The sequence below is a fragment of the Rana temporaria genome, chromosome 10, assembly GCF_905171775.1.
Source record: "Rana temporaria chromosome 10, aRanTem1.1, whole genome shotgun sequence".
Taxonomy (NCBI): domain Eukaryota; kingdom Metazoa; phylum Chordata; class Amphibia; order Anura; family Ranidae; genus Rana; species Rana temporaria.
The window spans coordinates 58,073,849-58,099,721 of record NC_053498.1 but is presented as its reverse complement, the minus strand read 5'-3'; the positions used below and the strand labels follow the sequence as shown (position 1 = coordinate 58,099,721).

General features: G+C 44.1%; 1 long non-coding RNA gene across 1 annotated transcript; it reads left to right on the top strand.

Annotated features, from left to right (window-relative positions):
* Nucleotides 1-24,980: 24,980 nt before the first annotated feature.
* On the top strand, nucleotides 24,981-25,371 carry LOC120916059. Its single transcript, XR_005743939.1, has 2 exons — nucleotides 24,981-25,057; nucleotides 25,147-25,371. It is a non-coding gene; the product is annotated as an uncharacterized LOC120916059 (long non-coding RNA).
* Nucleotides 25,372-25,873: the final 502 nt, after the last annotated feature.

Genomic DNA, 25,873 nt, shown 5'->3' with positions numbered 1-25,873 from the left:
AAAGTAAAATTTCTGTCTTTGCAGATGACACCAAGCTATGCAGTGGAATAACGTCCTTACAGGATGTCTCCAATTTACAAGCCGACCTCAATGCTCTGTCTAATTGGGTGACTAAGTGGCAGATGAGGTTTAATGTTGATAAATGTAAAGTTATGCACTTAGGGGCTAAGAATATACATGCATCATACATACTAGGGGGAGTACAACTGGGGGGATCCACAGTGGAGAAGGATCTGAGGGTTTTGGTAGATCATAAGCCCAATAATGGCATACAATGCCAAGCTTCGGTTTCAAAGCGAGCAAAGTCCTTTCTTGTATTAAGAGAAGTATGGACTCCAGAGAGAGAGATATAATTTTGCCCCTGTACAAATCATTAGTAACACCTCATCTGGAATATGCAGTCCAGTTTTGGGCTCCAGTTCTCAAAAAGTATATCGGGGAGCTGGAGAAAGTACAGAGAAGGGCAACCAAACCGATAAGAGGCATGGAGGAGCTCAGCTATGAGGAAAGATTAGAGGAACATAATTTATTCACTCTTGAGAAGAGGAGAATAAGGAGGGATATGATCCACATGTACAAATATATAAGGGGTCCATATAGCGAACCTGGTGTTGAGTTATTCACTTTACGGTCAACACTGAGGACAAGGGGGCACTCTTTACGTTTGGAGGAAAAGAGATTTCATCTCCAAATACGGAAAGGTTCCTTCACAGTAAGAGCTGTGAAAATGTGAAACAGACTCCCCCCAGAGGTGGTTCTGGCCAGCTCAGTAGATTGCTTTAAGAAAGGCCTGGATTCTTTCCTAAATGTACATAATATAACTGGGTACTAAGATTTGTAGGTAAAGTTGATCCGGGCAATATCCGATTGCCTCTCGGGGGATCAGGAGGAATTTTTTCCCCTGCTGTAGCAAACTGGATCATGCTCTGCTGTTTTTTTTTTTTTGCCTTCCTCTGGATCAACTGTGGGTATGGAGTTGGGTGTATGGGATTGTACTTTTTATTTTTTTTGTTTATTTTTTTGTGGTTGAAATGGATGGACCTGTGTCTTTTTTTCAACCTGACTAACTATGTAACTATGTAACAATGGTGCGTTGGCACACTGAGAGTGTCATTAGTGGTGGCACCCGTGCACATGCGTGGGAGTGACATCATTGCGGCTCCGGGCCAGTCACAGCGCCGGAGCCGCGATACGAAAGGGGAAAGATGGCGGTGGCAAAGGCGAGGAACAAGCACCGCTGTTGGGACTTCAATCTCAGGTAAGTAATACATAATGAGCTAGTATGCTATGCATCACTGGATTCCAGGAGTGGTAAGTGTCCTAATATTAAAGATCTTTTAATGACTGACTTTACATTTAGGGGGGGGGGACTCCGCTTTAATATCCTGTTCTCAAGAGAGAATATATTCAGTTCCTCTAATCTATCCTCATAGCTGAGCTCCTCCCTGCCTCTTATCAGTTTGGTTGCCCTTGTCTGCATTTTCCCAGTTCCCCGGTACTCTTTTTGTGAACTGGTGCCAAAACTGAACTGTGTATTCCAGATGAGTCTTACTAATGATTTGAACAGGGGTACAATTATGTCTCTCTGGAGTCCATACCTCTCTTAATATTAGAAAGGATTTTGCTCGCTTTGTAAACTGCAGTTTGGCATTGCATGCTATTATTAAGCTTATGATCTACCAAAACCCCCAGATCCTTCTCCACCATTCATTCCCCAGGTGTACCCCCCCCCCCCCCCAGTATGTATGATGCATGCATATTCTTAGCCCCCAAGTGCACTTTACGTTTATCAACATGAAACCTCATTTTCCACACAGTTGCCCAAATAAACAGTGCATTGAGGTCGGCCTGTAAGTTGGAGATAACCTGTGAGGACGTTATTCCACTGCATAGCTTGGTGTCTGCAAAGACTGAAATGTTACTTTTATTCTCAGACCCAATATCATTTCTGAATATATTAAAAAGTAAGGGTCCCAACACTGAACCCTGGAGTACACCACCAATAACCTTAGACCATTCAGAGTATGAATCATTAACCACTACTATCCATTTGCAAACTGATTTTCCCAGGCCTGTAGAGTTTAAGTAGAATTATAGGCAAAACTTTTTTTCATTTTGGATAGAGTAAAGGATAGTCATAACTCCTGTTAGTTAATTTTTTTGCCATCTGTGTCCCATTGGGGAGATTTCTCTTCACTTCCTGTCCCATAGCCAAAATAGGTTGGACTTGATGGACTTTTTTCAACCTCACCTACTATGTAACAGGAAGTCTGAGGAAATCCCTGCAAAAATAAGGGAATCCCTTGGGGACCCCCAGGTCACCAGAACTAGTGTTCCCATTAGAAGATTTCTCCTCTATTAGTTTTCTGGGGACAATCCAAAATGTGTACTTTCACTTTCAATGGTAATAGTAAACAGAACAAATAGAGATTAAAAGAGCCGGAAGCCATGGAAAAACTAGTAGAAGAAATTCATGCTATCCCCAGAGAAACTTGTTTCCAGCCCAAACCTATCACTGAAATTACAACCACAAAAAGTAAGGAATGGGGCTTCATATCCCAGTTCCACACACAATATAAGGAAGTGGAATCAATATTTCAACAACATTGGCATATTTTGATGCTAGACAAGAAGTTGGGCACTGTACTCCCACCGGAGCCCCAATTTATTTACAGAAAAGCATCTAGCTATGGTGACCGTCAAAAAAGTGCTGGATCCCCCCACAAGACCTACATCATTCTGGGATCAAAAAGTTTTTTTCTCGTGTAGAAAGTGCAAAGCATGTCAATCTGTATCAAGTCTTATCAGAGGGATGGATAAATTTACGTCCCCATCGAACAAACAAGAATTTGCAATTGAGCAATTCATAACATGCAATACCGATTACGTGGTGTACGCCTTGAAGTGTCCCTGCAATTTGCTCTATATAGGAGGCACCAAAAGGAAGCTTAAAGTGCGGATCCTGGAGCATATTAATAACATTAGGTTGGGTTACAAAGACCATAATGTGTCATGGCATTTTAAACTGAAATATAATCAGGATCCTTCGGGCTTACAGTTCTGGGGGGTAGAACACCTTGAAGTAAACTGGAGAGGCTCACACAGAGTAAGGGAACTTTCCAAGCATGAGACACGGTGGATTTTCTTGACATATGTTTTAACCCCGAAAGGCCTGAACATTGAATTAGACATAAATTGTTTTATCAGTGACACATAGGTCTTCTATTTTCATATATTACATTATCTTATCATTAATCAATAATTTTAACGTTTATTTTAGCGTTAATTTATTTTAGTGCTAATTGATTAATTTATCTATGCATTTTTATGTATTTTATCTCTTTCTGTATCTTTTATATTATAGCCCCTTATTTATGCTTATATCTTTTTATTAAGTTTTATTAAGTATATAAGCACGTTTATCCAGTTTTATAGTTTTATGGGTTTACGATATGTGGTTTATATTGCATTGGTGCCCATATAATTTCAATATGATCTTCCATCATATACACAGATCATTTCTAAATGTCCACTACAAGTGTTATGTAGTGAGGACATAAGGCATTAATCACAGTAGCTTTCACATCCCACAAATATATGACTGTTATGAATTAACTATGCAATCTAAGGGGCTATATATTGAATTCCCTAATGGATTCTAGCTGTATTTACAATGTGTTTATGCAGTTTTAACATGTCTCATACTTTATGTGATAATGTATGCACATTGTTTGTTATTTCCTCGCTTTTAGATCATGTATTAGATTATGATCTGAAAGAAGAGAAGAGATTTTTTTTTATATATATATATATTTTACCCTATTTTAGTCTGACTATCGAATATTGGATCGATTGTTTACAATATATACATCGATGTTATACAGATAAAACATTATCTTTTTATACACAATATGCCATATCTGCAGTATTTGCTGAAAGTGTCTCAAAGATATATTTAACAAATGCTGCTTTACAGATTAAAAATGATCGCAGCTAATTTCTGTGTTCATACAGGACGCCACTGCATTTCCGCCCATATTGGATCATGGTTTACATGGTGCGCATGCGCGAGTTGCAGCGCACACGTGACCATATTAAACCAATGGGTGGACAGCTTGCGGTCCAATATACGTCCGCGACGCAGGGCTGGCTCCCTGTGTCTATTTAGTAGGACGCACAGCTAACAGGGGACGGCGGTATGCTCACTTCCGCCCATACCCTGTCTGGACATTCAGATACATAGCGCGCCTGTGCAGCAACACGCGCGCTTGTGATCTGATTCAAGCAATCAGAGCGCAATAGGCGCTTGGCTATTCTGTATTTATATTGGTCATGAATAAGCTTTGTCACGCCCTCTGTTGAAGTCTAACCAATGATGAAACGCGTCAGGGCGTGACGCTTATTCCATGACCAGAGACGCTGCACAGCCCCCAGGAGCAGGAACAGGAGATTTTTGTCAGACATCTGCATCTTCACAGGCTCACAGGGAGAAGCTTACAGGCACAGTACCGATTACGTTTTTATGCTTGAATACTTTTAAATTGTGGTATGCACAATATACAAAGGGGATGTGTTTTGGGCTTAATAAATGATTTTAAACTGTATTACACTATATGAGTCTTTTTCCATTATATGTATGCGGTTTAAACTTAACATTCCTGCTGGTGGAGAGTGCATCTTCCGGGATATACACAGACATATAATCCAGGCCCTTTTAATTCAATCTTGTGGTGAGTGCATCCCCAACAGGGGAGTAAACATCCCCCCACGTGGTGAACACCCTCCCCCCCTTGGTGAAAGGAGCACTTATTTAAGGACTAGTTTGTGTGTGATCCATCTGCACTATCATCATATGCCTATGAGTTTATCATATCCATAGAAGAATTTTAAACGCTGGTTTAAAAGTAGCGCTGCTACAGTTCTACATAGAACCTTTGGGACTTTTTTTAGAAAAGTTTTATTTGTTTTATCTTTTACTGTTTTACGATTAGAACAAATAGAGAGGCTGAACCTCAGATAGCAATAGAGATTGACAGGTGTTCTAATCCCTCTCCACTAGGGTGACCACGTTTCCAAGCTGCGGGGGGTAATGTAGTCTCTGGGTTGATGGGGAATTTGGCAGCGGGTTATTTGTCAGGTGAATGTGCCACTTGCTACCAGATGCAGTGCTGCTTGCCACCCATAGCCTCCCACCACATGCAGTGCTGCTGTCACTCCCTCTGCATGAGCCACGTGCGTAGAAGGAAAGGAGTGGTGTCACTATCTGGAGAGTGAAGATCACAGCAGTCCCTGCTGCTTGCCGCTGGGTGCCAGAGAAGAAGAAGGTGCCGAGGTGGGTGGGGACAGCATTGCTGCATTAGGCGCAGGCCTCGCTCCTTGTCTCACTGTCTGAGAGTAAGTTGTCACTGGTTGCAAGATGCCAGGCAGCGCTGGCCCTAGCAACCAGTTCTGTCAATTGAGGGACAGTCCCAGGCAATCCGGGACACGTGGGCACCCTACTCTCCACTCCATCCAAAACTAAAATACTTTAACCTTACACATTAGCCGTGTGTGGGGAACTGTGTCAAATGCTTTTGCAAAAGTATACTACAGCCACAGCCATTCCTTTGTCTAAGGTTTTTCTTTCCTCCTCATAAGACCCCTTTCACAGATGTGGACCGTTCAGGTCCGCCTGTCAGTTTTTTAAATAGACCTGAACGGACACTCCATGCTGTAAAATGGAGCGACGGATGTTAGCGGTGACATGTCCGCTGACATCCAATCTGCTCCGCTAAATTTAAATGGATGGAAAACCTATTTTCCATCTGTCTGGCGGATCTGATGAAAACAGACAGGTGGTCCGTTTTCATACGATCCCCTATAGAGGAGAGTGAGGCTCTGACAGGTCCATTTCTGCACAGTGAGCAGAGACAAACCTGTCAACTGCCGGCTCAGCAGGTATCAACGGATCGATTCCTGCTGAGCAAGCAGGGTCCGTGAAAACAGACATTAATGTGTGTTTGCAGACAACTTCTGTCTTTTATGAATCCATGCTGTCTGTTACTTAAACTACATCGCAAAAATAAAAGATAAAAAGGGAATGCTGAAACATACAACCAGAGATATTAGTAGAATTTTCTTAGAGTACTATCAATCACTATTTAAAGTAAGCGACAGTCAGGATAATGAGGATAAACAGAATAGGAAAAATAAAATTGAACAATATCTCAGGAAGATAAAACTATCAGCTATATCAAAAGAAGATAGGAGAAATGGGTGGACTATATAAACGCCCTAATAGCCACCCACCGTTGCGCTTATGGGAAAATGAGTGGTACCTAGCTGCTGTTTAAAAGTAAATCAGCAAATTAAAAGTGTCAGCAAATTAAAACAGCGCTATTCAAATATAAGTGCACATTCTACTAAACATAAATAATAAAACACACCGTATATATTAGTGTCAACACCAAATATAATGCAGTGAGTAATGATCACTGAGCTGTAACCAAATGAGTAAACCACCCGTGATACTAGGTAAACGTGAATTAGGAGCGCAAAAGAAAGTCCCTGAATTCAAAAAAGTGGATCAGAGAAAAAGTTCATGTGATTAAGGATCCTGCGATCTTCAAAGCACTTTCACCACACCCGACAGTGATCTGTGATTCCTTCCCCATCAAAATGGACACTCACCAGACCAAAATGCCTCACACTCTCGTGTTTTGGCAAATAGGCTATTAAAAGATGTTTTCAGTTGATGAAGATGAGTTATCGATCTACCTCCAAAATGCTCCACATAGATTGTAGGAAGAAACAAAGAAGTGCAAATAGTGTGATACCGCAAAAGCAGGTTTAATAGCACACCAAATTAAAACTTCAAAAGTTACACTCACAAACAAAACTTGTAAAACAGCAATGTATCACATCAAATAACTCCTTCAAAGCGCTCAACTGGTGAGAAGCGGTCATGGCGGACCCCCGATCAGCAAGAAAAATAGAAATCCTCCTACTCACGGTGCCGTAGAACGCTGCCAAACAGAGCCGCAGATCCAGATTTTGTTTAAATTTCAAAAGCACTCAGCATCCACGTTTTACTTGTAAAGATAGACTGTGTGACAATACCCCGACATGTTTTGTTATGACAACTTATTCATGGGATTAGCCACACAGTCTAAAAAGATCTCCTTATATCTATTAGCGTCCAATCAATCAGCCTATCCTAGCTGTGCAGCGTGCATCCGCCCCCCATGTCTCTAGGCGGAAGTAACACATATACACAGCTCACTATGGGCAAACAAGTAACACATATACACAGCTCACTATGGGCAAACCACCCCGCATGCTGTGATTGGCTGATAATCAGCTCAATCAGTCATTGCGAGATGACGCAGCGTCATTGCGTAATGACGAGGTGCCGTGATGTACATTGCGCGGCTCTCAATAGGCAGATTGTAGAGGGTGTTACTGCAGCTCAACAGCTGTGATTCAAACGAATCACTCATTGAACAGCGCGCATTATTCCGCCCATCACTATGGGCGGAAGTGACGTGTCTGGACAACTAACTGTGGGCATAAACTATACACTGCCGCCATTGGCTGACAGAAGTCTCAGTCAGCCGCAACGTCACTCGGATCTGACGTGGCGTGCAGGCGCGGCTCTCAATGGGCAGACTGCACCATATGGCTCCATGGAATACCAAACCAGCCAATCAGCTGCCATTCTAAACTAAATAGACTGCAAAAGCTGTGCACAGTTCGCCGATTACCCGGGTGTCCCCGTGACCGCAAAACACACTTATGGAGCGTCACTTAAATGGCGAACTGTGCACAGCTTTTGCAGTCTATTTAGTTTAGAATGGCAGCTGATTGACTGGTTTGGTATTCCATGGAGCCATATGCTTAGTATTAACTTATTACTGAAAGTGCAACCTAGTATTCATACCCTGAAGTATTGAACCTAGTGCAAATATCATTAAAATATTTAATTAGAAATATCTTCATACTGGATGAAGGCAATAAATACTCCATAGCTTTCAAATTCATACCAAACAAGTTAGGTCCTATTACATAACCAAAACTGATGGTGTAAATATACATGAGCAAATTTAAAATGTAAATTAAAAAATATATACATATACATTAAAAATATATATAAATGCAAAATACAATAAAAATGATGGCAAACTGTAATCACCGCAAATACTGATGATTACTCATGCCAACAATGATAAAAAGGAATAGGTGGATGGGCTGGACTTTAACAGAACCACCTAAGCATAAGGCATCACTGTCCCACGTCACGCCCTAAAGGTGGCATCAGGCTGGCGTGGGGAAGTGTGCCACAACTGTTGTTTAAATGAATATACTAGAAAAGGTAGTCATTCAGGGGGTTGAAAACAGAGAATGTCACCTACGAGTTATTGATGAAACAATTCAAATCTAATTCTATGTTCAACCCTCGTGGAAAAAGACATTTTAATAAAAAAGATCCAGTGAGTTTCACGCTGTGAAAGATCTCAAACTCTATGGGACCCCCTCCATGACGGGTAGACAACATCTATACCGCAAAATTGGGCAAGAGTAGGGTCCTGGTTATGCTTCTTTTTAAAATGCATCGAAACACTATGCTCCTCAAAGCCTTTTTTATTGTTGGCTAGGTGTTCTGCTATGCGGATTCTTAGAAGTTTTTTCGTCCTCCCAACATATAATAACCCGCATGGGCACCATAACAAATACACAACATATGAAGAGTTACATGTGCTAAACTCTTTAATATCATATATTGTGCCATCAGTGCTAGTCACTTTGTTGATCCCTTTATTGTGTACTTTCACCGTACGACAGCAGATGCATTTTCTGCATGGGAAGAATCCTTTCAGATCAATTTTTAATTGGCGATCAGGTGGGTCCAATATTTTACAAACCACTCTGTCACCAAAATTTGGCGCCCGTCTATATATAAAGCGTGGTTGTTCAGGAATTGCTCCGCCGAAGTGTCTATCTCTACTGAGGATATGCCAATGTTTTTTGTATATGGTTTCTGTGACGGATCTCAGATACCCCAGGTGGTCACATCCGCCAGACCTGTGTCTCCTGTCCTCCAAACGCACCCGCAGCCTGCAACCTCGCCATAACCAGCCCTTAACCCCTCAATCACGAGACAATCCACACAGGTGTTAAGGGTTAAACATCCAGAGCTTAAACAGTTTATTAAATTCCAAGACATACAGTTTTACATACAGCTAGGGACACTCCCCTTAGCCAACAACCAATGGGAACTGAACATTTGTACATTGAAACAGTCTACAGATACCTAATGAGATTATGGTAAGCAGGCAGTCTCTCAATACACACCCCCTGCGGAGAAATGTCTGCAGTCCAGTCTCCATTGTCTATGTGTCATGAATCAACACAATTAGACACAGCAACAAGAGGGGGGGGTGGTTGGGGGAGAAGGGCTGTAACATTACACTACATTACATCCATGCCAGCTTCAGGTCTCCAGTATCTTCTGGCCCATAGTCTGTCGGTAGGAGGCACATGCACAGTCCCTTCCAAAACACACAGTGACAGTGGGTTCTGTCACATTTCTCCCCTTTTAAAAACAGACTAACCAGGTTCCTGACCCCCAACTGGTCTGGACCTGCGTTAGTCACAAACTTCCACCCCAGGCAACCAGGAAAAGTAAAAGTACGACTCTGGCGCTGGGGAGCAAAACCGCACATAGGGTCTCCCATGAATAAAAACAGCCGCTGCAGAGTGGGAACAACTGTCTGCACTCCTCTGATCTGGGGCTGGGTTGCAGATATTGGGGGGAGCTGAATAATCCTCTGCCCCGATGCCAGCGCTTCAGCTGGGGGGGAACATAGGCTGGTAGGGCTATGCATTTGGGGAGGAAAAGGTACTTGCTTTTCTCCTGGTGTAGTTACCAGCCGCTGAGAAGGTATCTTGCAGAGACTATCTCCCGGATTCTTCATCTCTTGTTCTGATGCTGGGCAGAGACCATCAGCGCTCTGTCCTGTAGCCAGCGCTTCTGCCGGGGGGACATATGCAAAAGTTGGGTACAGCTGCTGGAGAGGGGGAAGGGTTTTCTCCCCTGCCAGTTCTGTGACCAGCCACTGGGGTGACTTCTGACAGGGGCTGTCTCCCAAACCCTCCAAAAACATACTGAGGGCTGGGCAGGGGCCAGCAGAACTCTGCTCCGTAGCCAATGCTTCTGCTGGGGGGATAAACATTGAGGTAGTGTCCAAGTGCTGGGGAAACAGCTCACTGAGGTCATCCCTCGGACTCCCTGGATCTAACTCTGAGGGTGGGCAGAGGCCAGCGGCACTCTGCCCCGTTGCCAGCGCTTCTTCTGGGGGGATAAACACTGGGGTAGTGTCCAAGTGCTGGGGAAACAGCTCACTGAGGTCCTCCCTCGGACTCCCTGGATCTAACTCTGAGGGTGGACAGAGGTGAGCGGCACTCTGCCCCGTAGCCAGCGCTTCTGCTGGGGGGATAAACACTGGGGTAGTGTCCAAGTGCTGGGGAAACAGCTCACTGAGGTCCTCCCTCAGACTCCCTGGATCTAACTCTGAGGGTGGACAGAGGTGAGCGGCACTCTGCCCCGTAGCCAGCGCTTCTGCTGGGGGGATGAACATTGGGGTAGTGTCCAATTGCTGGGGAGGGAGAATTGCTTCCTCTACTCCCGGTGGGGATATCTGCTGTTGGGGCAACAGCTCACGCAGATCCTCTCTCAGACTCTCCGGGTCCTACTCTTTTTCTGATGCTGGGCAGATGCCAGGGGCACTCTGCCCTGTAGCCAGCGCTTCTGCTGGGGCACCAGATGAGATACTCTGGACTTGCTGCTGATCACCATTTCCCAGCCTTCCAGCGCCTGTCTCAACTCCTCTTTCTGAGACCTTCATGCTTCTCGCTGTCTGGGGGAACTCCGGTGCGTTCCGGCATTCTAGCACTCGCAGTGCCCTCTGTATCATCGCTGCTTCTTCCATTGCGGTTAGGACGGGAAAACGTAGGGTCACCCCTGGCCCCATTTGCTCCTCATCTTTTTGACTGTCTGCTATTTCTCGCGGACAGTCCCAGGCAACGGGAGCCATGCCAGGCTGCTGATTACCGTCAAACACCCGCTTGTAGGCAATCTCAAGCTCCCATTCCTTCTCAACCAGGAACTCCAATTCCTCCAGGTCACATGCCTCTTCGGGGAGGTCCAGCACTTCATCTCGGAAGTCTAGGATGTTTTCCAACCGCCACTCCTCATCGCTCCCAAAGTCTGGGTCTCCGTACATTTTTTGATGGAGCAGTCCTACGCCGCCGTAGCCAACGCCTTCTGTCGGGCTGCCATCTGCTGTACCTGGCCAAAGTTGAGCCGCGAACCACCGGAGGGCTCTGTAGCTGGCGTCCAGCTTCATCTCCTCCTGGACCAATCTTCCGAGCTCCGTCTTCCATTTATCTCGCGGTCGTTCCCTCAGGAACACCTCTCGTGCACGGTACTGCGTCCAGTACATCTCTGTGGAGGAGGGAAGGATCTTCCCCTGATGGTGCCGCTCGTGGCTTAGCGCCTCATGCCAGAGTTGCTGGCGGATCACATCCTCCCAGCCGAGCATGGTGCGCTCCGTCGCTGGTCCCTGATGTTTCTTCCGCATGCCTTGCAGCCTCCTCCCAAACTCCGCTCTCATGCTGGCTGGTCCCCGTATCGCTCCTCGGCAGCTGCCCAGATCTTGAATCCTGGTGGTGGTTTGGATGTCCTGGACTGCAGGAGACATCCCACTGCTGCCACCACTGTGACGGATCTCAGATACCCCAGGTGGGCACATCCGCCAGACCCGTGTCTCCTGTCCTCCAAACGCACCCACAGCCTGCAACCTCGCCATAACCAGCCCTTAACCCCTCAATCACGAGACAATCCACACAGGTGTTAAGGGTTAAACATCCAGAGCTTAAACTGTTTATTAAATTCCAAGACATACAGTTTTACATACAGCTAGGGACACTCCCCTTAGCCAACAACCAATGGGAACTGAACATTTGTACATTGAAACAGTCTACAGATACCTAATGAGATTATGGTAAGCAGGCAGTCTCTCAATACACACCCCCTGCGGAGAGACGTCTGCAGTCCAGTCTCCATTGTCTATGTGTCATGAATCAACACAATTAGACACAGCAACAAGAGGGGGGGGGGTGGGGGGAGACGGGCTGTAACATTAAATTACATTACATCCATGCCAGCTTCAGGTCTCCAGTATCTTCTGGCCCATAGTCTGTCGGTAGGAGGCACATGCACAGTCCCTTCCAAAACACACAGTGACAGTGGGTTCTGTCACAGTTTATATTTCCTTATATTGGATATGAAACCCTGTTAGGAAACTTCACTGATGTTCATTTGAGGATGGTTTTTCCGTTTTCTTCTTAAAGCACTCTTCCCTGGGTTTCTCAGCAACCTCTTGAATGATTCAATCTAACTTCGTCTCATCGTAACCCTTTTGGGCAAACCTACTTTTCAGTATGTTCGCTTGCTCAAAAAAATCATTATCTTCAGTGCAATTGCGCCTTACCCAAAGGAACTGCCCTTTGGGTATATTTTTGATCCAGGCGGGGTGGTGTCCGCTTCTGATCGATAAGTAGCTGTTACGATCAGTGGTTTTAAAATACACTTTTGTCTTCAACCTATCATTACATATTTCTATAGTCACATCCAGGAAGTTCACCAAACAAGCACTAATCACATATTCCAGTTTAATATTATTCGTGTTATTGTTCAAATCCTCCAGGAATGTTTTGAGATCTATTTCTGATCCTTGCCAGATCAAAAGGATATCATCGATAAATCTCCGGTAGAAGATAAGTTGAGGCTTTTGATTTCTAAAAATGCCTTTATCCTCCCACTCGGCCATGAACAGGTTGGCGAGGCTGGGAGCAAATTTAGCTCCCATAGCCACGCCAACCTGTTGGGGAAAAAAAGAACTCATTGAACCAAAAATAATTGTGGGACATACAGAAATCAAGGGCTTGACCCAAAAATCTTTTTTGTGTATGCGGGATCTCCTCTCTCCTACTTAATGCCCAATTAAGTGCCAAAGCCGCGTCCTCATGCTGTATTATTGTATACAATGAGGCGACATACGCCGTCACCAAAAAGGTTTCTAAATTTGGATTAATTTTGATATCCGCCAAGGATACAAGTAGATCGGCTGTATCCTTTAGGTATGCTTTGGTTGCACGCACACTCGGTTGAAGAAACTTGTCCAAATATTCACCTAATCTTGCAGTGACAGAACCAATGCCGTTCACAATTGGTCGGGCTGGTGGAAATGTTGCATGTTTGTGTATCTTCGGTAACGTGTAGATAACTGGAATTCTACATACAGAAGGGGCCAAATAAGCTTTTTCCTTGGCATTCAGGGCATCGATTTGGAATCCCCATTCTATTAAAGAGTCAAGTTGAGCTTTATATGATTCAGTAGGGTCAGAGTTCAACCTTTTATAGGTGGTCCGATCTTCCAACAATGCGGATAATTGATCATGGTAATAATCTTTATCCATCACTACAACTCCGCCCCCTTGTCTTCCAGAGACTTCACCCCAGAGACTTCACCCCTTCTCTAATGTGTTCAGGATTAATATCTTTTTTCTGTGGAAGTTCTTCTATGTCCTTTAAGACAAGTTGCTTGAATACTTCTATGTAGTGATTGTTGGAATTTTGGGGGTTGAAAAGCGATCTATTCTTTAGACCACTATCTATGTTCTTATTGGCAATACTACTCCTCATTGTTGATTCAGCTGGGTGGCTCAAAAAAGATTTTTTCATATTTAAAGTCCGGATAAATTTGTGGGTATCAATGTAAATATTGAACTTATTCATGGCCTTCCTAGGGGCACACTTTAAACCCGTGTTTAACACGTTAAGTTCTTTCACACTGAGTGTCACCTGACTTAAATTGTAAATTCCAGCTCCTACGTTCTCCTCATTCTTTTTTTCGGGTTGCTTGCGTCTTCCAGCCCTGCACCCCCTTCTTCTCTTTGCGGGTATTCCCCAGTTCTGTTCACCACAAACAAACTCTGCATGAGCCACGTGCGTAGAAGGAAAGGAGTGGTGTCACTATCTGGAGAGTGAAGATCACAGCAGTCCCTGCTGCTTGCCGCTGGGTGCCAGAGAAGAAGAAGGTGCCAAGGTGGGTGGGGACAGCATTGCTGCATTAGGCGCAGGCCTCGCTCCTTGTCTCACTGTCTGAGAGTAAATTGTCAGTGGTTGCAAGATGCCAGGCAGCGCTGGTCCTAGCAACCAGTTCTGTCAATTGAGGGACAGTCCCAGGCAATCCGGGACACGTGGGCACCCTACTCTCCACTCCATCCAAAACTAAAATACTTTAACCTTACACATTAGCCGTGTGTGGGGAACTGTGTCAAATGCTTTTGCAAAAGTATACTACAGCCACAGCTATTCCTTTGTCTAAGGTTTTTCTTTCCTCCTCATAAGACCCCTTAAGGCTCATACACACGGTAGGACATCCAACAAAATTTCCCTTGGATTTTTGTCCTAATTGATTTGTCCTGCCACACCCATAGCATACACACAGTCAGACTTTTCTGCAAACTTTTCTAAAAGTTTCCTAACATCATGTGTTTTTTTTTGCTCTTTTCTGCTCTTTACCGCCACCCTTTGGTTAACTTCTGCTATTGTTTTTTGCTTTTAACATTGGTTTTGAGCATTCGTATTTGCACTTTGTCCAAAAGTTGGTTGGATTGCTGTACACACGGTCACACAAAGCACCATCGGACTTTTGTTGCCAAAAAGTTGGTCCGTTCGCAGACCCAACTTTTTGTTGGATGAAACCAGAAAAAGTTGGTCTGATGGAGCGTACACACGGTCGGACAAATTTGAAATGTTGCAGATTTTGAAGTTGGTTGGCCAAAAGTCCTACCGTGTGTACAGGGCTTTACACATATGTGGACCGGTCAGGTCCTCCTGTCAGTTTTTTAAATAGACCTGAACGGACACTCCATGCTGTTATATGGAGCGACGGATGTTAGCGGTGACATGTCCGCTGACATCCAATCTGCTCCGCTAAATTTAAATGGATGGAAAACCTATTTTCCATCTGTCTGGCGGATCTGATGAAAACAGACAGGTGGTCCGTTTTCATACGATCCCCTATAGAGGAGAGTGAGGCTCTGACAGGTCCATTTCTGCACAGTGAGCAGCAGGCCCGGACTGGGACAAAAAATAGGCCCAGGCATTCTAAGCTGAGCAGCACATTTTTTTTTAAAACCAAATTACCAATAATGGCAACCGGTTTCTCTATGTATTTTAGTTATATTTAGCCTGCTTCAGTCACTGTAACTGACTGTGGATCTAATACAATCTAATACGATCTAATGCCCTACGTTAAAGACGGCCCTGGGAAGGGGGGGTATATATATATATAGTCGAACTGCATTGCTGGTTTAAAATCGTGCGGTAACGCAGTCCGACATCGAGGGGGGGTGGGGGGCGATTTGACAGACATCAGTGCGGGTTCATGCACAGATGTCTATTCAAATCGCCCCCGAAGTCGGCAAAAGTAGTACAGGAACTACGCAAAGTCGGCGTCGCACTGATTCAGACAGTACTATTGCCGGCAATACCCTCCAATTTGGCATGCGATTTGACATGTCAAATCGGCCCAATGTGAACGTGGGCTCAATTCAGGACACCTTTTGGGCACAAGAACTGTTCACACAATGTCTAACTGATGCCATCACTTTGACTTCTTCCACACTGATGTGCTAAAAATAGTGCCTGAAAGGTTCCTCTCAAACTTCCCCAGTATGCTTTCACACTGTGGCGATCCGCTTGCAGGACGAGAAAAAAGTCCTGCTACCATCATCTTTGGGATGGTTTGGATACACTACTCCCAAAACGCCCTGCCCATTTAAATGAATGGGCAGCTCTTACGAAGCGCCTGCAAAGCGATTCGGCAGCGCCGCTTTTCGGGTGCTTTTAACCCCTTCTTTGGGGTTAAAAGCGCCCCCCCTACCGCCCGCAAAGTAGCGCTGCTGTGCCGGTAAAGCGCCGCTAAAACAAGCGGCGCTTTAACGCTACCACGGGGTTGTCTAGGTGTGAAAGGGGTCCTTCAAACTTTGTTCAGCATCACTCACATTGTGTAAGACCTCTTTCATACTGAAGCGCTTTACAGGCGTTTTTTCACTAAAAATAGCGCCTGTAAACTGCCTCTTCTGTGTTTTCACACTGGAGTGGTGCACTTGCAGGATGGGAAAAAAGTCCTGCAAGCAGCATCCTTGGAGAGGTACGTGAGCGGTGTATACACTGCTCCTCTACCACCCCTGCCCATTAAAATTAATGGGTACCGCTTTCAAAGCACCATAAAAGCACTTTGAAAGCAGCATTAAAAAGCAGACGCTTTTAACCCCTACTGGGGGGTTAAAAGTACCTGCTAGTGGCGCCAAAGGGCTGCTATAAGGCTACTTTCACACTGAGGCATTTTGCAGGCGCTAAGCCTGCAAAGCGCCCTGAAAGAGCGGCTCCTTTCACTCCAATGTGAAAGCCCGAGTGCTTTCACACTGGAGCGGTGCGTTGGCAGGACAGTAAAAAAAGTCTTGCAAGCCGCATCTTTGAGGCACTGTAGGAGCGGCCCTGCCCATTGAAATCAATGGGCAGCGCCGCCAAAGTGCCTGCAAAGCACCTCAGGAGTGGCGCTTTGCGGGTGCTTTTAATCCTTTATTCGGCCGCTGGCTGGGGTTAAAAGCACCCCGCTAGCGACCAAAAAGCGCAGCAAAAATGACAGTAAAGTGCAGCTAAAAATAGCAGCGTTTTACCGCCGGCGCCTCAGTGTGAAAGTAGCCTAACAGCGGTAAAGCGCCGCTTAAACTAGCAGCACTATACTGTTAGTGACCCCTTTCACACAAGACTCAGCATGCTTTTATTATGAATAGTTTAACATTGACAGGCATTATAAAAAAATAAAACATTGGTAGCCAAGATACAGAAAAAAGAAAATTGACAGGCAAGATACAAAAAATAAATAAAAAATACATTGACAGGCAAAATGCAAAAAAATACTTTGGCAGTCAAGATACAGAAACAAAATGACAGGCAAGATGCAAACAAATAAATAAATACATTGGCAGCCAAGATACAAAAAAACTAATAAAAACACATTGGCAGGCAAAAAACAAAACAAAAAAAAACACTGGTAGGCTGGCATAGTGTCACTTACCTTTCCCAGCAGTCCAGCACATTTTACGACATCAGGCAGAGGAGGCCTCCTCCAGCTCCTCCCCCTTCACGGTCACATGACCTGTCCTCTTTATTTCCTCCTTCTGAGCTAAATAGATTCAGAAGGCTGGCTGGACGGCCGCGGAGGTGGCCGTGGAGCCAGCCGTAGTGAGCGGCACCGGCAAAAGGAGCAGCCCAGCTCGCTGCCTTCAGAGTAGGGAGTGGGACCCTGGCTGGCAGATAGAAATGCGGCTGTCGGCCGCGAAATCGGCCACGGGGCCTGCCGCGGATCCGACCGCGGAGTTTGCCGCGAATCCGACTGCAGAGTTTGCCTCAGCTGAGAGGACTGGGGGAGGGGAGATGTGACATGCCGCAGCCCACCGGGCATATGCCCGGTATGCCCTATGGCCAGTCCGGGCCTGGTGAGCAGAGACAAACCTGTCAACTGCCGGCTCAGCAGGTATCAACGGATCGATTCCTGCTGAGCAAGCAGGGTCCGTGAAAACAGACATTAATGTATGTTTGCGGACAACTTCTGTCTTTTATGAATCCATGCTGTCTGTTACTTAAACTACATCGCAAAAATAAAAGATAAAAAGGGAATGCTGAAACATACAACCAGAGATGTTAGTAGAATTTTCTTAGAGTGCTATCAATCACTATTTAAAGTAAGCGACAGTCAGGATAATGAGGATAAACAGAATAGGAAAAATAAAATTGAACAATATCTCAGGAAGATAAAACTATCAGCTATATCAAAAGAAGACTCAAAAAAATTAGACTGTGAGATCACTAAGGAAGAGATTCAGCAGGCGATTAAAAATAGTAAGAGTGGAAAAAGACCAGGACCAGACGGGTATACATCTCTGTATTATAAAAAATTTCTTGCAATATTGACACCCCATTTCTATTGTTATATGAACTCCATCGGGGAAGGAATGAAGATAAGTAAGGAAGCCCTGGGGGCTCATATAACAATCTTACCGAAGGAGGGCAAGGACCCAACACTGTGCTCCAGCTTTAGGCCAATCTCCCTGATTAATGAGGATATAAAAATCTATGCAAGGATCTTGGCCGAAAGATTGAAGCTATATATGCCAGATTGTATAGAGAAGCACCAGGCAGGCTTTGTTCCCAGAAGGGAAACAAGGGATAACATACTAAGGACAATGGGCCATATTCTCATAGAAGTTACGATGGAGTATCTCAGGATACTCCATCGTAACTCCCTTTTTTGGCCCGTGTATCTATGCGACTGATTCTTAGAATCATTTTCGCATAGATACACTTAAGATCCGCCATCTGTAAGTCACTTACACTGGCGGATCTTAAATGTAATGCCACCGGCCCCCGCTAGATGGCATTTACGTGAAGGACTCATTTGCGTATGCAAATGATCCTTCTACGCCGATTCCCGAACGAGTTCGCGTCGCGTAACCGTCGCTAACGTCGTTTGCGTAAGCGGAAATTTAGTCCTGCTATATGAGGAGTAAATTTCCGCAAGTCCCACGTAGGCCATGTTATGGATGGCGTCGGGTCCGCGTCGTGTTTTTTCGTCGGGTACGTCGTTTCCGTAAGTCGTTCTTGAATACGACTTTACGTCAATGACGCACACGTCGGCGTCATTGACGTTTTCCGCCGAGAACTGTAGCATGCGCACTGGGCTTTTTGAAGCCCGGCGCATGCGCAGTTCATTAGAATCGGGGGCGCGCTTAATTTGAATACAAGCTGCCCCCTTGGAGATCCGCCAGGCTACGCCGGGGCATTTACACTCCGCCGTCCCAACTTATGGAGCAAGTGTTTGGGGAATACAACACTTGCTCCTGTAAGTTGGGACAGCGGAGTGTAAGTGCCTTAAGCGCAGCCCGCGGATTTTTAGAGAGAATATGGGCCTCTCTTATTAATACACAAAGCAAAAAAGGGAAAGAAACATGCCCTTTTTTTATCAGTAGATGCCGAAAAGGCCTTTGACAGAGTCAACTGGGAATATATGTTGCAGACATTACACAAATTTGGCCTGGGATCACGAATGTTGAGATGGATAGAGGCCCTATACTCTGATCCCACGGCTCAAATCCAGGTTAATGGAACTCTGTCGGAGGCATTTAGGCTATATAACGGGACACGTCAGGGATGTCCACTCTCTCCCTTACTGTTTGTGCTATCCTTGGAACCTCTCTTAGCCTCTATAACAGGGGTCTCCAAACTTTTCAAACAAAGGGCCAGTTTATTGTCTTTCAGACTTTAGAAGGGCCAGATTGTGGCCAGCGGGGGCAGAAAATGTCCTGGGCCCGGCGGTGAGAATAAATATGGCCTCAGGGTTGGTGGTCAGTAGAATGAGGAGTAGTACCCCTATTAGTAGGAGGAATAGTATCCCATCATTGGTATCAGTGGAAGAAATAGTGCCTCCTTGTTGGTGTCGTGGAAGGAATAGTACCTCATATCAGTGAGAGGATTAGTGCCAGAGGGCCGGATAAGGGCTAGCAAAGGGCCACGTCTGGCCATCGGGCCGCAGTTTGGAGACCCCTGCTCTATAAGAATGAACCGAGAAGTAAATGGTATTGAGGTGCTAGGGCAAGAACATAAGATATCTGCGTATGCAGATGATATTATGTTATTTATAGCAAATCCTAGGCAATCACTCCCTAAGATTATGGAAGAAATGGGCGAATATGGAAGGGTTTCTAATTTTAAAATAAATATGGAAAAAACAGAGATATTAAATATAGGCATAAAAGAAAAAAAGTGCGGCACTAAGTGAGGTATAGTATGACCTATATTCAAAAACAAATATATAAGGGCATGAAAATGCCCCTAATAATAGTGAATAACACCTTATATATATATAGATGTGCTGAATCAAATAATAACAATAATAATAATTGTGAGAGTACAAAAAAGTGATTATGTACAAATAAGTATATCACAATAGAACCGAACTCGGTTGTACAAGTCCAGATTAACCACAAATGTATGTGGAGTAATTCAACACACAGTAATGGGATGGCATCCTGTATGGCCAATGAGCAAAAAAAGTCCTGTTGTGCGACTATGCTAAGGCATGTGAGGTGAGTTGCATAATTTCAGAAGTTTGAGAGCTCACTAGGGGGTCCACCATAAAATCCAAAAATAACCAAGACATGTAAGAAATGGATACTCTTACCAGACGTGTTGGACACACTCGCCAGCGGCGGTATGTCTGACAGGCATAAACAAAATTCTCAGGATGATCAGGTGGAGGAAACTTTTGAAGGAGCCGACCTATTTCAGACAGTAAGCTAGCCCAAACCATACCCCTTCTACCAAACCACAAAATGTTAAAACGCAAGGGGTCCAAACATAGATTACAAGAATATATTCTTTCTGAAGCTCTCTGTTGTGCCCAAAAAACGAAAGAATGGACAATAATCCATATTGTTCTGGAATGACCTAAAAGGAATCAAAAAGATTGGTTAGGCAAACATATAAAAGATAACTATTTGACTTCCACCTACCCACTTTCTTTATACAGTCAGGGGCAGATCCACAAAGATCTGCACCCACGCAGCGTATCTGAGATACGCTATGCCGCCGTAACTTACCTGGCTTTGGTTTGAATCCTGAAAGAATTTGCGCCATAAGGTATGGCGGCGTAGTGTATCTCTCGCGGCGTAAGGGCGCGGAATTCAAATGCGGCAAGTAGGGGGCGTGTTTCATTTAAATGAAGCGCGTCCCCGCGCCGAATGAACTGCGCATGCCCCGTCCGTCAAAACTCCCAGGGTGCATTGCTCCAAATGACGTCGCAAGGACGTCATTGGTTTTGACGTGAACATAAATGGCGTCCAGCCCCATTCACGGATGACTTACGCAAACAAAATAAAAAATAAAAAATTCGAAGCGGGAACGACGGCCATACTTGACATTGAGTACGCCACCAGATAGCAGCTTTAACTATACTCCGGAAAAAGCCGAACGGAAACAACGTAACAAAATGCGACGGCCGCTCATACGTTCGTGGATCGTCGGAAATAGCTAATTTGCATACTCGACGTGGATTACGACGGGAAGGCCACCTAGCGGACGTCGGAAAATTGCATCTAAGATCCGAAGGCGTACGAAGACGTACGCCTGTCGGATCTAACCCAGATGCCGTCGTATCTTGTTTTGAGGATTCAAAACAAAGATACGACGTGGAAATTTTGAAAGTACGCCGGCGTATCAATAGATACGCCGGCGTACTTTCTTTGTGGATCTGCCCCTCAGTGTCTAAACCTAACCTAGCTGCTTCAGTAGCTGCCCCAATTCTAAAAGAATGTGAGGTGAGATGAGAATCCTGTAAATTCAATGCTTTTAAACATTTTTTAAAAACACAAATGAATTGATATTTTGTTAGAGGGGCACCAGATTCATGTCTAAAAAAAATATTAAACGCTAAAGGTCTAATCTGACAATGATTTAATAAACCTACAGGGCAAATAGAAGAGTCAGAACAAGAAAATAATTTCACCCAAGTACCCCTACCTAACTGATCCATTTTGACCGCCGAAGGAAAATCCTAACCATTGTTGCTGAAACAATAACATCAGAAGCTTAAATAAAATTCAGCTCTGACACCCTAAAAACAGCAAAAAATATTAAGGAAAAAACCCCACGAAAAAGGATAGCCTCAAACCTAGAAAACTGAACAAAGCTTCTCTAGGATAACTGGGGTAATAGTTGAGCACCGATCCTTTTGAAAATTGTTCCTCTTATAACCCTTTAATGCCTGTTGAACAGAGAAGAAATGTAAACAGGATGGTAGGTTGTGAAGTTTAAGAAAAAATGAAACACCTGCCAAAGCTTTTTGAACATACGACCATGAGTACTGTTTAAGGAATAAAGATTGTAAAAATAATAAAACTAATAATAAAAATAATAAAACTAGATTTTCTGAAAAAGTTCTCGGATGGAAGCCAGAAATGACAGCCACATGAACCAGGCTGATCGATATGCAGCCCAGGTTAAGGGAGCAACTGAGTTCTACATTCAGATATAGGCATCAAATCAGGTCCCATAAAGCGGGAGGACACCGCAGCCCTACTGGATTTGCATCCGGACAAAGCTGAAAAAATTGATCCATCTGAAAGCGAGACAGAGAGTCCGCCATATCATTATCCTTACCAGCCACATGAACTGCTTTTAACCAAATATTAAGACTCAAACATTTGAAAATGTGTGGCGCAAAAGGACATTGACTGGTGGAGATTTAGACGTTAAACAATTAATTGCAAACATGACTCCCTTATTATCAGTCCTAACTAAAATCCTTTTATTTTGAAAAAAGGGACCCCAAAGTTCCAAGGCTACAATGATTGGAAATAACTCCAACAATATAATATTTTTCAAAAAAACTTTTGCATGACAATTGGGATTCCAATGGTCTGCACACCATTGTGACTTCCAAATAGCAGCAAAACCACAGGACCAGGCAGCATCAGTAAATAGAAAAAATTCACTATCTAAAATAAATTCTTCCTGCCAAACAGTCCTCCCATTAAAATGTGTAAAAATTGTAACTACACTAACAGATCTTCCCTCATGTCCTGAGTAAACCTAACATGTGAAAAAGGGGACTTTAATCCAGAAATGGCAAGGTACAATCTTCGAGAGAACACCTTTCCAACCGGCATGACCCTAGAAGCAAAGGCTAATAAACCAAGCAAAGATTGCATATCTTTTAAACATAATTTTTTCATTCTTATTATAGTTAATAATAAAGATCTAAGCTTGTTTATTTTTTCTTCTGGTAAACAAAACTCCAGTAGATCAGAATCAATGGTGATACCCAGAAAATCGATACAAGTCGAGGGCCAAGCTGTCTTTTCAAGAGCGAGAGGAATGTCCAATACAAATGCGCAATCCGAAGAACCCGACGGGCCTAAACATTTTCCATTGAAGAAAAACACCAGGGAATTAAAACAAGCCGGATTAATAGGAAGGAGGTGAAAGGCAGATTTTATATCTGCTTTTGCCATAAAGGTCCCTCTTCCCAAAATTCTAAGTTTTGACAATACATCCTCAAAGGAAGCATATGATACAGAAGAAAGGCTGACATCAAGTTGGTTATTTAGAGACTGGCCTTTAGGAAAAGACAAGTGATGAATTAACCGAAAATATTTTTTTTCTTTTTTAGGAACAATTCCTAAGGGGGAAATTCTGAAATTTTGAAAAGGAGGGGAACTGAAAGGACCCGCCACCCTACCTTCAGAAATTTCTTTTGAATTATTTTCTGAAACAATATGAGAAAATTGATAGACGGATTTTAAATTTTTAACTAAACAACACCCAGTACCAGAAAAAGAAGGTAATAAGAAACCGTCCCTAAAACTCTCAAGTAGCAACTGGGCCCTCGACTTGTCTAGGAACACCCTGAGCCAAGGGAGCATATCTTGCCATTTCACCGGTGTGTAAGCCTTTAGGAGCAGATCCTGACTGTTGGTTAGCTGAAGACATTTTTTTGAAGCACTTAGCGACCGAATGTGCTCCTGAGCAGAAAGCACACTCATGGCGGTACCTGCAGGAATTGGGCTATTTACACTGACCATCATTTTTTGTACATGGTATTTGAGACTTGTTAAGAATTCTGGCTTTGCTTGGAATAATTTGCTCTTTGAGGAAGAAAAAGATTGAGCCAAAGGCCCACATCCTTAACCCCCCATTTTAATGAAGGGTGAACCGACAATTTCTGACGAAAGGCTTCATCGTAATTAAACCATGCAGTGCCACCAAAATTCTTAAAAGCCTCCAAAATAATGTCTAAGTGCTGAAAAAGGCCAACACTTTTCTCGGGAGACCTCTCACAAAGAATACCAGAAAAAAATGCAGAAGGCCTGTAACCAGTTGTTGAACGACCTAGTGACAGGCCTTCTCCTATCCTCCTCATCTTTTTTCTCTTTACTAATAAAATCCTTGGAAGAAGGGAGCAAAGACACTGGGCCAGATTCATGTAGAAATCCGGCGGCGTAACGTATCCCATTTATGTTACACCGCCGCAAGTTTTCAGCGTAAGTGCTTGATTCACAAAGCACTTGCCTGTAAACTTGCGGCGGTGTAGCGTAAAGCCATCCGGTGCAAGCCCGCCTAATTCAAATGGGGCGTGTATCATTTAAATTAGGCGCGTTCCCGCACTGAACGTACTGCACATGCTCCGTTTTGAAATTTCCAGCCGTGCTTTGCGCCAAATGACGTTGCCCCGACGTAATGTTTTGAACGGCGACGTGCGTTACGTACTTTCGAAATTCCCGGACGACTTGCGCAAAAATAAATAAATTTGAAATTCGAGCGGGAACGACGGCCATACTTTAACATGGGCTGTCTAATTTTACACCACCTAAATAGAAATCGCAACTTTACGATGGGAAAAGCCGACTAGCGACGACGTAAGAGAATGCGCCCAACGCGCGTACCTTCGTGGATCGCCGTAAACAGCTAATTAGCATACCCGACGCGGAAAACGACGCAAACTCTACCCAGCGGGCGCCAAAGTATTGCATCCTAAGATCCGAAGGCGTACGAAGCCGTATGCCTGTCGGATCTTAGCCAAATGCTGTCGTATCTTTGTTTGTGAATTCAAAATAAAGATACAACGCGGCAAATTTGAAAGTACGCCGGAGTGGAGATATCCAAAAACTCTCCACGCCATATTTTTTCCTCTACTGAAGAGGATAAATGGTATCCTAACGGAGAAATCTCACAAGAAATTGGCTCCTTTAAACAAGTTTCAGGTAGATTTTGAAGTCTAGCAAAATTAAAATTAACACTCATGTCCATTATGGGGATATTGGGATCCTTTGTCTGCACCACAGCCATCATCTCTGGTTACATGTCATCTTCTATATGCTTCAAGCGGTAAATATATCCCCACTACCTGTACTATGGGTGCCAGCATTTTGCTTGAATGTTAGTATCCTATCATACTTTTTTTGACATCTTTCCAGAATACAAATCCCCCTGAAGAAGACCAAATTGTGGTCGAAACACGTCGGGGTATTCTTATGGAAGCTACTTCATCAATGGCACTATATATTATTCCATTGTATCATTTAACATTTAATCATTGTTGAGATAGGTCTCCAACTGTCTGTAACCTGAATGTATTTAATATTACAACTATCTGCATCTTCATTACTCGTGATACAGAAACCTAGTAAAGATTTTTTTTTTATATATTTCCATGTCTTTGAATTTAATATACTATACACAGTATGTCGCTTAAAAACCCCCCGGGGGGAATTTCTCAATTTTTGTCTCTACAACATTTTGGGGTGTGCGGCCCTAGGACTCTCTATATATGCGTTTTTTATTGTCTCAACGCTCATGTTTGAATCAGTATTAAACAAAGTTTGGTCGTCTTTTGCTAAACATCCACCAGACCCCACAGCATCCTGAGCCTGAACCTGAGCAGAACTATTGACTAACTGAATATCCTTAGCTACCTGAGACAACAACTCGGCTATGCTAGCTAAAGTAGGCATTGAAACAGACTCACCATTCCTTTGTTGCTGAGCCTGCTGGCTTGTCTGTACCACAGGAGCCAGCCACGCCTCCAGCCGAACCCTCGGCCGAGATTCCTCTCACCTCACAACCGGATGACGCACTAGCCACGCCTTCTGCTGCTCCTCTCGATCTGCCACCTTGACCCTGTGAGGACCACCCAGCTCTTCT